Here is a 14,549-nt window from a genome sequence, read left to right on the forward strand (position 1 = left end):
TAGGAGCTTGAAACGAGAGTGGTATCATAAACAATTTGTTCATTCATTAATCCATTGTCATCCATCGCACACGTAGTCTGTTGAGAGTTGCAACTACCATCATCCACAGATGATGCAAGCAGCATGGGGACTGGAGAATTCTATTAGAAACTGAGTAAAGAAAGGACTTCCAGTTTATCTCTTTGTGGGCATGTAGGAAGCCTAACCCAAAATAGCTCTGGCCTTGTTCAACTCCCCCCTTACTCTTCCTTCCTCAGTTGCTGAGCTTGCTCAGAATCTGCAGGCTCAGAAGGACTTAGAGGTCACTTGGGTCTAGGACTGGGGCTACAGTGGTCAAACTCAGGCTGGGACAAAATACAGTGAGATCATACTGGGTTTTATTTTTTAAAAGAGAAAGAGAGAGAGACCAAGGAACAGCAGTAGTGATACACACAGTTAGACAGAAAAGCAATGACTCTCTACTTGTCCTTGAGTAGAGAAAGAAACTAGTAGTTTCATAGTTAAAGATTCTTTTTACATGTTGAGATTGACCCCAAGACTTCCTTGATGCTAGGCAAGTCTTTGTCACTGAGCTATGCACCCAGCCCAGAGATTTCTAACCAGCACTGAAGAGGGAACTTAGCTCCTAAAGGATAAAATACAGTCATCCCTAGGGCTCCACAGGACTTTCTGTACTCCCTCAGGTAAAGGCACAAAAAGCACTCAGCAGCACCAGTAGCTCATGTCTGTAACCCCAGCTACTCAGGAGGCTAAGATCTGAAGATTATCATCTGTGAAATTCTTATGCCTAATTAACCAGCAAAAAGCCAGAAGTGGAGCTGTGGCTCAAAACTTGAATCTAGAGCATGATACCCAGGATCCCTCTGGAAGCAACTCTCAGAACCCCTTCTTGACTAGGCTCTACTTCGTATGAAAGGTAAGAAACAACTCTACCCTCTTTTGACATCCAAAATCAGTGAGGGGAAATCTTGATTTCTGATGGCCTAAGTATGAAGTCTCACAGGACAAGAGGAGGGCTGAGAAGAAACAAGAAGTGCACAGATATGAAAAAAAAAATACCTGCCGAAGTTAACATACAGTCCTAAAGCAGGAAAGAAGAAAGAAAAAGAGCAACAGAAAATTACAGGTTGCTATAAGACGGAGGGGAAGAGGAGGAAGAGGAGGAGGAGGAGCAGGAGGAGGAAGAAGAAAAAGAGGAAGAGGAAAAAGAGGAGGAGGAGGAAGAAGAAGAAGAAGAAGAAGAAGAAGAAGAAGAAGAAGAAGAAGAAGAACAAAGAAGAGGAGGAGGAGGAAGAGGAGGAGGAGGAGGAGGAGGAGGAAGAGGCAGCAGCAGCAGCAGCCATAAACTCAACAGAACAGGATGAACAGAGACAACAAGCATTTAACTTTTTACCTCACACCATCAGGTTGTTTGGTAGCTTAGAAATTTCTTTTCTTTGGACTTCAATCTTGCTTTATTTCCAAATCAGGACTGGAAATTGAAATTGTGAAGCCAAAAATATCAAACAGCCTTAGATCCCTGGTTAAAAACATCAGCAGCAGCACACGACAGAACTTACCTCCCCCATTCCTGACATTTCATTATGAGAGGAAAACCACAAGCCTAAACCTAGCAGAAGCTCTTAGAATTAACTCATAAGCCTTCAGGTGCTTACTAGTCGTTTTTAGGTCTCGGAGGCTCAGAAATAATGTAAGATGTGGTTATTTAATATGCGTTAGGGAAGGAGGAAACCAAAACACATTTTTGCTCTCTTACTAAACAGCAGCTTGGTTCCATTACAGCTGTTTAATTTAGCATTTCTAGGCTCAAGGGAATGCTTTCCATGTGACACTTATCTGCATAAATTTGGAAGACAAGGAGTTAGCTTGTGTCAATAGAGCTTCTTAATGGCAAATAACTCCCCAATCAGACACTGTGATGTAGAAAGGAATGTATTCAAGTATATTAGGTAGCATGCCCCTACCCCCAAATCCCAGAAGGGCTGGAGGATGAAGCCTAGAGCAAGACAGCCAGCAACAATCTCTGAAGTTAATTCTAGAAATGACTGATTCACTTTGGGCCAAGGGCCTCTCCCCACACTGAACAAGCAGCTGGAGCCTCTCTGAACTGGGAGTACTTGCCACATCCTGCCAGAATGTCCCCAAATTCTAATCAGGACCCCTGGCTCTCTTGTTCCTTCTCCAAAGTTTCCCATGTAAATCTCTTTCCATGTCCTTTGGATATCTTTGTCCCGTTAAAGTGGCTCACGCTCTGTGATGATGTGCACGCATGACACACCATACCAGGTATTTCTGCCTGGGTGAAGTTGGTATGTCTGGAGGAGTAACCGGAGCTTCAGTTTGATGATCAGCATGTTTGGAGAGCTGGTATAAACTCCACAGAGACTAAATCTTCCAGGGTGGAAGGGCTCATTCTCCATTCTGCCACTGGCATGGAAGGTACTAGGACCACCTACTAGACCAACCTACTAGATATGTCTCCATCCAAGGTGGGACAAGTGTGAAGTCTCAGAGGATAGCATAGTCTGGGTTCACACCAAGAAATCAAGTTCTCACATACACTGCAAGGTTCCTCAGCAGCAGTACCTGGGAGTTTTTAATTTTATGCCAAATGGTCCCCTAGGAGTCCCCAGGGAGAGTGACAAGACTCCATTCTTTACTATTGGTTGATCCTGTGGTAATGGCTGGCCAGGGATCCTGGCAGACCATGTATGGTGAGAGCTTTCCATGCTCTAGCTCCTCCCTCCTGAGGGTGGAGGGCAGTCAGGAATGGCCACAATTCTTCCCATTACTATGCAACATGTCGCCTTCCATGTGTGTGTGAAGTAAGGCCATATATCAAGCCTTTCATGCTGTGGATGACTAGCCTGAGAATTAACTGTGCCCAGTGGGTTTCTTTGTCGAGCTGTGCACTCATCAGGAAAGAATGAGAGATATTTACTCCCTCTTCTAAGTAAGGACCCAAGTTCTGCTCCTGGGTATCTGGACTTCTCCTAGGTACCCTAGTCTGTGTTCTGGGACAACGCAGGCCCCTCAAAGAATGAGAGCTCTGCAGGTTGCTGGGGAATGGAAGATGAGGGAGTCTTGAGGCTGGCCAATGGGGAAAGCTGAGGTTCTGGGATGGCAAAGGACTGTTCTAGCCATAGGTGCTATGTCCTGGAAGGTGATCACTTAGAGCAGGGTTGTCACCACGAGATCAGTGAAAGATGGGGTACTGACGTGCAAGGTGCTGATGGCTAAGACAAATGGTCACAAGAACCTGCCTGGATGCACCAATGGCACACTGGGCATTATCAGCTGGCCAGAACTGGGACCAGCCAAGCCCAAGCGTATGGAGCCAGTGAAACTTGTTTGAGATGGAAACAAGCAGGGAGCAGACAGGGAGGGCCACATCTACAAATACAAGTTGACAGAATGCAAACTCTAGACTTGGAGAATCATGCTCTATAGGCCAAGAGTGCTGAGAGCAGTCACAGAGCCAACGTGGGATTTGACTTCTTTAAAATAACTTATTGTAATTCTACGCTGCTGTCAGAAAGAATGACATCGCCCCATTTGTTAGGAAATGGAAAGACTTAGAAAAAATCATATTAAGTGAAGTAAGCCAGACTCAAAGGAACTTAGGCTCAATGGTTTCCCTCATTCGTCATAATCAGTAGAAACCTTGGGCTCTACTAGCAGAGATCTGCAATAGAGCAAAATCTTGATACATAAGGCCATATAATGTGAAGCTAATTGAAAGGACCTCCAGAATATTGAAACAAAAGCCATATAATGAATGATTGTTGTCCTTAATGTACTATGTTGTCTCTCATCTCCTTTGCTGTCCCTTGGTTAACTCATATTGGTATAGTATCTCACTTTGTTATCTGATATATTGAATTTATTTGTATTTGGATATTTGAAATTTGATAGGGAAGGGGGGAAAACCAAGATGGGTGAGGGGTGTGGGGGGGGGAGGGAAATGGGTACCAAGACATGTGAAAGGGTATCAATGTATGTGAATTAATGCACCTTCTATCTGGCAAATATCATGTAACCCTTTTACTAATTACAATAAAAAATGCAAAAAAAATAACTTATTGATTGATTAATTGTGTGCTTCTCCCGGAGCTTGAGCTCAGTAGCTGGGTGCTGTCCCTGAGCTTTCTTCCTCAAGGCTAGCGCTCACCACTTGAGCCACAGCTCCATGTGCAGCTTTTGTGTGGGTACTCAATTGCTGATAAGAGTCTCACGGACTTTCCTGCCTGGGCCGGCTTTGAACCAAGGATCCTCAGATCTCAGCCTCTGGAGTAGCTAGGAGGAAGTACTCAAGGGGTGAGCTGCTGGCATCTAACGAGCTTTTCACTTTTAAGGAAATGATGGTAGATTTATAGAAATGTCACAAAGAGACTACAAAAGGTGAATGTCTACCCATCACCCAATGTGCCCATTATTGACAAGCTTACATGTCTACGAGACATTAGTCAAAACGCAGACACCATCCTTGGCTTGCCATATTACTGCAAAAACTCTAGACTTTTGTGGTGATGTCATCAAGTTCTCCACACATGTCCCCTTTCTGGTTCAGGATCCAATCCTGGGTTCCGTATTATATCCTATCTCCCTCATCTTCTTGGGTCTCTCACCGTTTCTTAACCTCCCTTCGTTTTTTTTTTGCTTGTGACTATAGTCTTGTTTAACACTGCCTAGAGATTTTATAAAATGTCTTCCATGCTGGTGCTTGTGGAGACTTTTCTCATGACTCAATTGGAGCTAAAGGACTTAAGGTAGAATAATACAGAGCAAAGGGCCCTTCTGGTAGGAGGTTCATGAAGTCTGCGTGAAATCACTCCACTGGCACCCTGGTGTCTTGGATCGGGAATGCTGGCCAAGATTCCCGAGTATAAAGAATGATTTTCTCTTTCTCTTTTTCAGTAGACAAATGAAGACATGTGAAGCTACTGACTTCCCTGTTCTATTTGTACTTTTTAACAAGGGCTTTCTCAAAGTCCTCTAACTCAACCAAAGTAGTAACTGTAATGGTAGGAATTTCAGGCTTGGTGACAGTTGTGTGTGGGCGGGTGGGCTGGGGCGACAAACGTAAGCACTCTCAATTGTACCGCTCAGAGAATGTCCTGCTCTTCCTATATATAGGGCCAAACCACGGAATAGTCTGTTTATAAAATCTTGGTGCAGATTTTGAAAACTTAACACTCCTACGTGCATATGGGGGACTGCCCTACCATTTATTTTCTAATGCAGGAGGCGAGAGCACATTTAGGAGTGCTCATAATTACCTAGGATAAACCAAGCATTTTGGTTGAAGGGATAATCAAAGAGAATCATGTCCCTTTTTTTAATCTCATATGCAATGAGCATTCACCTTTGCCATGTTTTTTTTTTTTGTACCAATCCTGGGTCTTGAACTCAGGCTCTGGGCACTATCTCTGGGCTTTACTGCTCAAAGTTAGCACTCTAACATGTTAACCAAAGTTCTACTTCTGGTTTTTGGTGATTGATCAGAGCCAAGAGTCTCATGAATTTACCTGCCCCAGCTGGTTTCAAACCACAATCCTCACATATCAACCCCCTGGGTAACTAAGATTTCTTGTGTGAACCACCAGTGCCTGGTTCCCTTGCTTTTGAAATCAGAGGCTATATGAGGGGAGACAGGAAAAATCACACAGTACATTCTTCAGAGTTTGCGGTCATCCATAGACAAAATGCCACCCCTGCACATTCCTAGTGCTGCCAGAATCCTCTTTTATCTCTGCACTTACTTCTGATGGTTCTGAGAATTATAGATTTTCAAGTTTAAAGCTTTTGACAGAAAGTACTTCTGTAGTTGCCATCAATGGGCTGTATGTATCATTCAGAATAGGTGAAATGACAGTCACAGTAGTTATTGGAACATGACAGAAGTTGTTTATTGGGCTTCTGACTTGTAGAGAAGCAATGAATTTAGCAGCAGATTTAGGGTAATAAAGTATGGTGATGTTTTTTTTACATCCTGCTGTCAGAATTAAAATCCAATTTCATAAGTCTTCCACTTGGGTCCTTGACAGAGATTATCTTATAGATTCTCCTTAATGTGGGTTGTGTTACGACAGTTCCGTGGAAAGCTGGAGTCAGGCAGGGATTGGGTGGAAGTATTCTGGAGAGACTGGAGATTTGAGAAGGGCCCTTAGAGACCCCGAGCTCAGGGAGCCTCTCAGCTCTCTGAGGTCAAAGTCAACTAAAGATAGAGGCTAAAGCTCACCTCCCACACCTGCCGCTGTCCACATTGCTTCAGTCTCTCCTTCAGCCCTCTTGGTGGATGTTGGGCTGCTTGGCTGAGAACGTGACAATGCCTTTGCGTCTCTATGGTATAGAGAAGGTAGTCATGGCAGCAGAAGGAGGCAATTGAAACCAGCATCTAGGGGGTTGTGACGTAGCTGAGGAGGACATTCTAGGCAAAGGCTGTAGGGACTAAAAGACGTCTCCCTGTAGACACTTTGGGTTGCCGTAGATAAGGAACCCAACCAACTTCCATCAAAAATAACAATGGTATTTTTTTCACAACAAAATGACACGAAGAGCTGAGCTCAGTGGCTTGCATTCATAATTCCAGCATTCCAAAGGCAGAGGCCTACGTTTGGGGGTGGCCTGGGTTAGGTAGTGAGACTTTGTCAAGATTTAAAAAAACAGGATTTTAAACTTCAGCTGGGAAACATGCACATGGCAACATTGCGAACAAAGAGTAACAGGGGAGAAACTTTAGATATTTAGGAAATTGGGAAGTTTCTTATCATGCTGTGCTGTGGGTGTACATGTTGATGAATAAGCTGCTAGTTCAACATAGTTAACCTAGAAGATCCTCCAAACTAATGGTTGATAAAGGAACCAAAGGAGAAGAGTTGACTTATTTGGAAAGTGATGGAAAAAACTAGTTATTTGTAGAAGATGGAAATTGCAGCTACATCTGAAATATTCAAACACATCACAGATGGATTAGCATAGAAGTAAAAAACAGAGCTTCTTAAAAGCAGAAGAAAATCTCTTTCTAAGTACCGCCACTGCATACATTATTCTGAGAAAGGATGAGATTTATGGATCTAAAGGAACACTGAACGACAAAAAGGCAAATGGTAATCTTGCAAAAATAAATTTTCAATTTAGTTATTTTTACAAGAATACCTTACGAAATATTAAGAAGGGCAACCCAATAAATGACAAAGGACATGAATAAAAGAAGTGCAGGTACCCAATAAACATGAAAGAGTGTTAGTTGTATAAAGGAAGAACTCCATATTGAGATAGCACATTTCCCCCGATCAAAGTGGCAAAGCTTTTACAAGAAAGGACAACACGTATTATGAAAATGTATTATGAACCCTGAGAAACAAAAATATTCAACACCTTTGATTTCAAATTGCACCTTTAGAATCTAAAGACGGAATTTTGAAGGAAAGCTGGATTTTTTAAAACCATGGTTCTACAATGTATGTTAGCCACAACCCCAAATTACAGTGAAATCATAGTCAATACCTCCTTCTTTTAGACTATTCGGTAATATTATGGAGAGAAAGAAAGAGCTTGTGGTCAGACCATTTAGTCACTGACACTGTGACAATGGAGAAGTTGCTTAATTTCTCTAGAGCTCAGTTTCCTAATTTTCAAAACAGAACATTGCTATTGGATGGATTCCTTCAAGTATGGAGGGCATGTCATATTACCCCTGAATGTTGGAGTCATGGACTGCATGCTTTCCTAACACCTCAACGTGGTTTTCTTTTCAATCCTTCAAACCTTGATGGTCCAAGAATTAGGTAGAAAGTTAGGCTGGCAGAAGAGAGAAAAGAAATAACTTGGGAAAATTCTAAAGATCTCCTGAGTTGCATGAGGCATAAAAAAGGGAATGGCATGAAGAACACACAAGTCCAGACTTTCCTGTGGGAGAAGGTAACAGAGACCAGTCTTGTATCCCAGAGGCCTCTTCAATCCTGGGCATTCAGCATTGATCAGTCTAGACCAATGACCAACAAACAGGCAGAGAATGAATTGATCCCTGAAGTTTCCAGGATACACAGGTGTTGAAGGCAGCCACTAAAATCATTTCTCCACTTGAACCTGAAATAGAACTGTCTAGACATCTTTCCCTCATCCTGTCTCCCTCCTAAGATGCTCATCACTTGTCCTGATCTTAGTGTCTTCTGATCTCTGCCTTTAGTGAGACAATGTCTCCAGAATCATTAAGGATGCGTCTAGTGTTAGAAAAAGATTTCTGGGTAGGGTAACTTGTAGCTCTCTCCTACATGTTCAGGACAAACTGAGACCATCTTATCTCTGTGCTAGCTAGGAAAGACACATGCCAGGAATATGGAAGGATTCCTACCAGGGATACCACGGACCTTGGTAGAATTAAAAGAAAGGGCCATCTGTGCCAAGGTTGATTCTGTCCATGGCTATTATGCCCCCGCAGGCTTCCTCTTCTTGGCTCCATATCAGCCTGTCTAGAAATGCAGACCCACATGGAACTTACTCATCACAAGCCCCTTGTGAGTTCAATTGCCTTAATTCAGTAGTTCTCCATTAGATATAATGTGGCCCCCTCGGGGACTATCTAGTAGTATTTGGAGACTTTTGGTTAACCCAACTGGAGCTGAATGCTCTGGGCCTATAGTGTGTAGAGACAAGGAATGCTATAGTACGAAGATCAGACCCCCATAGCAAAATTATCCAGTCCCCAGTGTTAACCCCCAAAGGGTTGACATTGAGAAATTATCTGAATTTAAGAAGAGAAGGCAAATAAACCAAGCTGGCAATCCTGCATTGCACATGGATTTCTGCCATGTTGAAGATGCCCTTTTCTCCTTTTCTTCTCTCTGACTCATTGTTTGTTTCCTAGGAGCAAAATTAATTTCTCTCCCTCTATTATGGCTTTGCCATGAAGCCATTATCTTTAGTAAGTATGTGTCTTTGGGGCTTTATCCACTGCAATGAAGTAGTTATATTTCTCCCAAATACACTGGCACTTGAGGTAAAAATAGTGTTTCCTTCCATTGCATTATATACACAGAAAAGAACTTATCTAACGATAGAAGAGTAGACTCAGTCTCAGTGTGTTTTCCATTACTATAACAAAATACCTGATGCTTGGTAATAGGACATTTATATAGCTCGTAATTATAGAACGACATTTATGTAGCTCACTGCTGTGGAGACTCGAGACCACAGCACTAGTTTTTACTTGGCTCTGGTGAGGGCCTTCTGGCTGTATCATGGTATCGCCCATGGCATTGCGCTGGGAGGGTATGTGAAAAGCGGAGATTACATAGTAGGATGAGGAGCCAGATGGATTCAAGGGACAATCTCACTCTTTTCTTTTTAACTAGCAACTTGCAATTGTGGAAATGAACTGAAATCTTGAGAGAGCTACTTTAATCTCTTCTGAGCTTGGAATTTCCACTGGTCTAATCTCCAGACCTTACCTCTTATAGGTCTTGTCACATCACACCACTGGGTGGATACACAAAACTTTGCAGGACATGTGGCAATCATATACAGATCATAGCCTTAGCAATATTCACCAAATTTGAGAGCCATTCTAGGGAGATGGGTTAAGGAACAGAGGAAGGAGTGAAGGGGGACAGACAAAACACCAAGATTCCTTCAGTACTATACCATGAATGGGAAAGAATGTATTTATGGGTGCAACAGGTGGATCTGGGAGCTATGGGAAAGTCCAGGACATGCAGGCAGTTAGTTCAGAAGAAAATTACATCAAACAAAGAGAACCCCTGGGAAGATGCATCCTTCATTTCTTATCCTCTTTCCAAACCCTACCTCTGTAGCAGCCTCACTGAGGTTGGCAGGACATTGACCTAGAAGAGTGGAAGCAGATTGACTCTCTTTACTTACATGAAAAATATTCCAATAGGTGGTCCATTATCTTGAGAGATGGTACCTCCATCGAAGGTAGCAAAGGCAAAATATCATCAGTCTCTCACGGGAAGGCTCAGCTCACATAATATACATGAAAGACCCCAAAGACCTAAGGGAGAGAATGTTGATCAAGGGCTGTAAAATCAGTTAAGAGGGGGAAGACGCTTATGAACTATGTTGTATGGCATTGTGACAACAGTTAAGATGATGCGTTTTGTTACGTTCTGGAAAACCACTAAGAGATATTCTCACCCCCACCACCAAAATGGTTAATACATATGCAAATTAGCTAGATACAGCTATTCTTTAAAGCTTATGTAATTCAAAATACCCCGTTGCACACAAGAAACATACAATTTTATTCATCAATTGAAATATAATTTGAAAAAATAGAAGTAAAAACAAGGAAGGGTTCTAACCCAGGAATGGAGCAAATGTCTCTCCAAGAAAGAGACTAAGGTAAAGAAGTTCTAATTTGTGTTTTCTATATGATTTAAGAAGCCTGGACAGCAGGGAAAAGTGATCCAGGTAACCTTGAGATAGACACTTGAGAGCAGGGGTGATCATGGAGAGAAAAACTGTGATTGACAAACTGCAAACCCCAGAGGGGCTCCAGATACCACAGAAATAGAAATCAGTGATAGACAGGAAGAAGACTGAGACATTCTCCCAGAACCAGCTAGGAGATTAGAAGAGATTAGGGGGTGAGTTTAATAAAGAGAAATGCCATGTCCAAAAGACACGGGGTGGGGGGAGGGAGACTGAAACTGAAGCAAAGCTGTTAGAAGAGGACATACTCCAAAGTGCTGGAATGTTGTTTGCAGGGATAGTGAGGATCTTCCTAGAAAGGGTAAATTCAACCCTTACTAGGAAACAAGTACGTGGTGTCCCTAGATCAGGCAGAAGATAGGTTCCCTGAAGCCAGCCTGGGCCACAGCAGCCAGGGAAGGCAGTGGATGTGATATGGATGAGTTTGGAGAGCGACTGCGGGGCGCCCAGCCATCCCTGGAAGGTGGAGCTGTCCACCTGGGGCTTTATGAAGACAATGGCAAGATCTCAGAATCACTCCAATTGTGTCTATGAAAAGTGGAGTTCCCTGCAGTGAACACCAAACTGCAGGGCCGTTTGTACCCAGTCCCGGTGTCACAGAGGGGACCCTGTTCTAATATCTGAAGTTAGTAAACCCAGACTGGGAGAGATTAGACAGGAGCCCCAGAGCATGGCAGAGGCTGGACAGCTTCCTCTGCCACTTTTGCAGAAGAATTCCTGCTGCTTTGAAGTTCTGAGAAGGAAATGAAGAGGATTTGGGCATTCCGATACTGCCGGGACATCTTCAGAAGAAAAAAATTCTACAAGGCTAGATTATGAAAGAGGGATTATAGGACTTTAAAAATTGCTTATTCTATGTAGTGTTTCTATCTTGTATCAGACACATTATATTTTCCTATATTTTCAGGCTCATTAAAAATATAAAACAAGCCAACTAGGTTACTAGCCAAGAACAAAATGGATGCCAGACTTGGAGTTCAGAGGACTTGAATATACCTGAGTTGGCCCAAGTTTGGTACGAATTGTCAATCAGGACTTGACTGGAGAGGGCAGAGAGAAGAGAGAGAGAGAATTCTGGTTTGGGAGCCTTGATAAATTAGAGCAGGCCTTGCACTATTTTGAGACAGAGTTTATCTGTGTAACCTAGGCTGGCCTGGAACTCTCAATCCTCTCACCCCAACTTTACAAGTGCCGGGATTACAGACCTATGCTGCCACATCCAGGTTGTGCATTTGACTTTAACGCACAGAGCCTAACTCCTAATAAGACTGCGGGTAGTAGATCATTATCCTTACTGTCCTCATGGACTTCTACAGTTTGCCCTTGATACCCTCCCCTTATGGTGACTCTGAGTTTGACCATGGGAAAAACTCAGTAGGATGCCAGCAAATATGATGTAAGAGGAAGTCTGAAAGAAGCTTGCATATTGGGATTTGCCGTTCATTGCAGGACATTGTGTTCTTGTGGAGAAACACGGGACCCAGGTGACAGTTGACACGAGCCTCTGAAAGATGCACGAGGCTGTATCCAATCCCTAATCCTAGATGATCTGGAAAATATATCATGAGGGGCTCCAGGCACAGACAACAGGGAAAACAACAACCACAACAAAAACAACTCTAGCCAGTCTCGGCCTGACCTGTGACCTGCTGAGTTCTGAACTACTAATATGGTGGTTTTTATAAGTCACTGACTGTCAGCCTGGCTTCTTTAGTGGTTTATTACATAGAACTGATGTATCATGCCAAGTGCCTCTCACTACATTCGCATCTTGTATCTTGCTCTGCACATAATGCATGAGCAAAATAACTCTCCTTTAAGGAGGTTCTGGAAAGAGGGTGAAAATAATAGGCAATAGTTTGGTCTGTATGTCATGCTGTAGTTTGGAGGTAGGCATTTCATCTTATTATAAGCAGGCTTAGGCAAAGACAGGTACTGATGCTGATTTCATGTTTCTCTAATTGCATGAGGAGGTTAGAAAGGCATTTTCAACAGGAGGGAAATCTCATCCACTGGCATTCCCCTTTCCGGTGAGATGATTTTGAAGGCTCTAGGGAGGGACCTGGATAGCAGCGGAGCTGTATTTCAGTATCCCCAGGCTAATAGGTTGAGCTGTCTCCTTGGAAACCATTCCTGCCAATGGCATAATCTACTAGGCAGTGCTGGTAAGAGACACTGGAAAAGCACAACCAGAGATGCTAACCAAGAACCCATGATCATTTTCCTCCTTTTTTTTCAGTGGAGAGAAAAGAAGCATGTTTAACTATGGAATTGCATCTGAGTTTCTTGGAAGAAACAGAGCTCTGTAATTTCAAGGTAATATCTTTGGCAATGGTCATCAAAGTAGTTTGTCTTTTGGTCCTGGTTTTTGCAAGTGGCAGCCAATTATGTAAATAAATTGTTAATGATTATTATGACTGATAAATATAATTAAAAAGGAAACAAATATACTGTGCTAACTAAAGCCCTTTTCTCAGAATGATTTGTTTAATGAGTCATATCATTCTTATCTGTTCTCTACGGAGAAGCTGTGTTGGCTGCATTTCCCTGGCCAGATTTCTCAAAAGCAGGTGCCCTATTTGTACCGAAGAAATATGTGTGCACAGAGCTGTCTTGAACTCTGAGGGTCAGCTCGTTCTTCCTTCCTGCAGCCTTGACCACAGAGGAAGAATAGTCTAGATATTGCAAAGATATTCTAGAGAGTTCACTTTGTAGGTTTTGCTTCTAAAATGCCTTCACCAGCTCCTACAATGTCAAGCTTAAAGCCCAGGGACAAGATTCCTCACACAGAGTGCCACAGAACAGTGTCCACATGGAATGCCTTCCCCTGGTGCATCCCAAAGCTGCCATCTGAGTGAATGCTCTTGGATAGCCATAGGTCTTCCTACCTCCACCTCCCCATCTGTCCAAGGCTGGGCTCCTCGGACTTTGGATAGCATGACCCATTAAAACCACCCAGTGGTCCCTGTTACATGTAGTTTCTAACGAACTATTTATCATTAGTCAATCCTGAAACAACTCTACTGCTCATATTGCCCCACACTGTTTAGTAAGCTAGCAAACAGGCAGAAAATTAAGCCTCTGGTCAAACACAGGAATGTTCTAATCATTTTTTAAGTTGAAGGAAGAAAGTGGAAAGAACAAAAATTGAATGTAAGTGAAAATGAAGGAGCTCAGTTATGTTTAAGTGCAACTATAAAGCATAGGTCTGCAGGGGCAGGAGAGTTACCGCAGGCAATGAACACAGAACTTGGACCACAGATGCTCATGGGGGCCGAGGACCAACCTTGAGTTTCTTTTAGTCGATGGGTGAGGTGACAGAGGTGATAGGTGATGTTGTCAAAATGAGCGAATGAGTAAAAGAAGTACATGCTGAGGGTTCCAGAACATCCTCTGCAGAATGGAGTGGGTGGAGCTGGGGGAGATAAGTCAGAGAGGAAGCCAGGGGAACCCTGTGAGACTGGACTGGAATCAGATGCATCAGCAAAACTCAAAGATGACTGCATTTTAACCTCTGAAGTTTCCATTGTATGAACTCTGGCTTTTGTATCTTGGCCCGTTCTGTTTGGTGATAGACTATCCTTCCTGTAACTTATAACTATCAAGACCCTATTTCTTCTCCCAGGGTCCTTTTAGCGGCATTTCCCTGGGATCTGAGCAATTCTTTCCTCTTTGAACGTCCAAAGTTGAGAAGTAGACTAGAACAGGCACAGAGAGCAAGTGTGGGAAAGGTCTCCGTCCAGATATGAGGGGGAATTAGAACTGCTATGCAGAATAATCCATAAGAACGAAGGGTTAGGGCCGGGAGCGTGGCCAACTGGTAGAGTGCTTGCCTAGCATGCACGAAGACCCAGGTTCGATTCCTTGGTACCACAAATATAGAAAAAGCCAGAAGTGGTGCTGTGGCTCAAGTGGTAGAGCTCTACCCTTCAGAAAGCCCAAGGATAGTATTTAGGCCCTGAGTTCAAGCCCCAGGACTGGCTAAATAGATAAATAAATAAATAAATAAATATAAAAATAACTTTAAAAAAGAATGAAGCGTTAAATTGTGTTTTGCGTATTTATTGAAAGAACTAAATCTGGAAAAACTCAGA

This window comes from Megascapheus bottae, chromosome 15, assembly GCF_031878675.1.
Source record: "Megascapheus bottae isolate mThoBot1 chromosome 15, mThoBot2.hap1, whole genome shotgun sequence".
Classification (NCBI taxonomy): domain Eukaryota; kingdom Metazoa; phylum Chordata; class Mammalia; order Rodentia; family Geomyidae; genus Megascapheus; species Megascapheus bottae.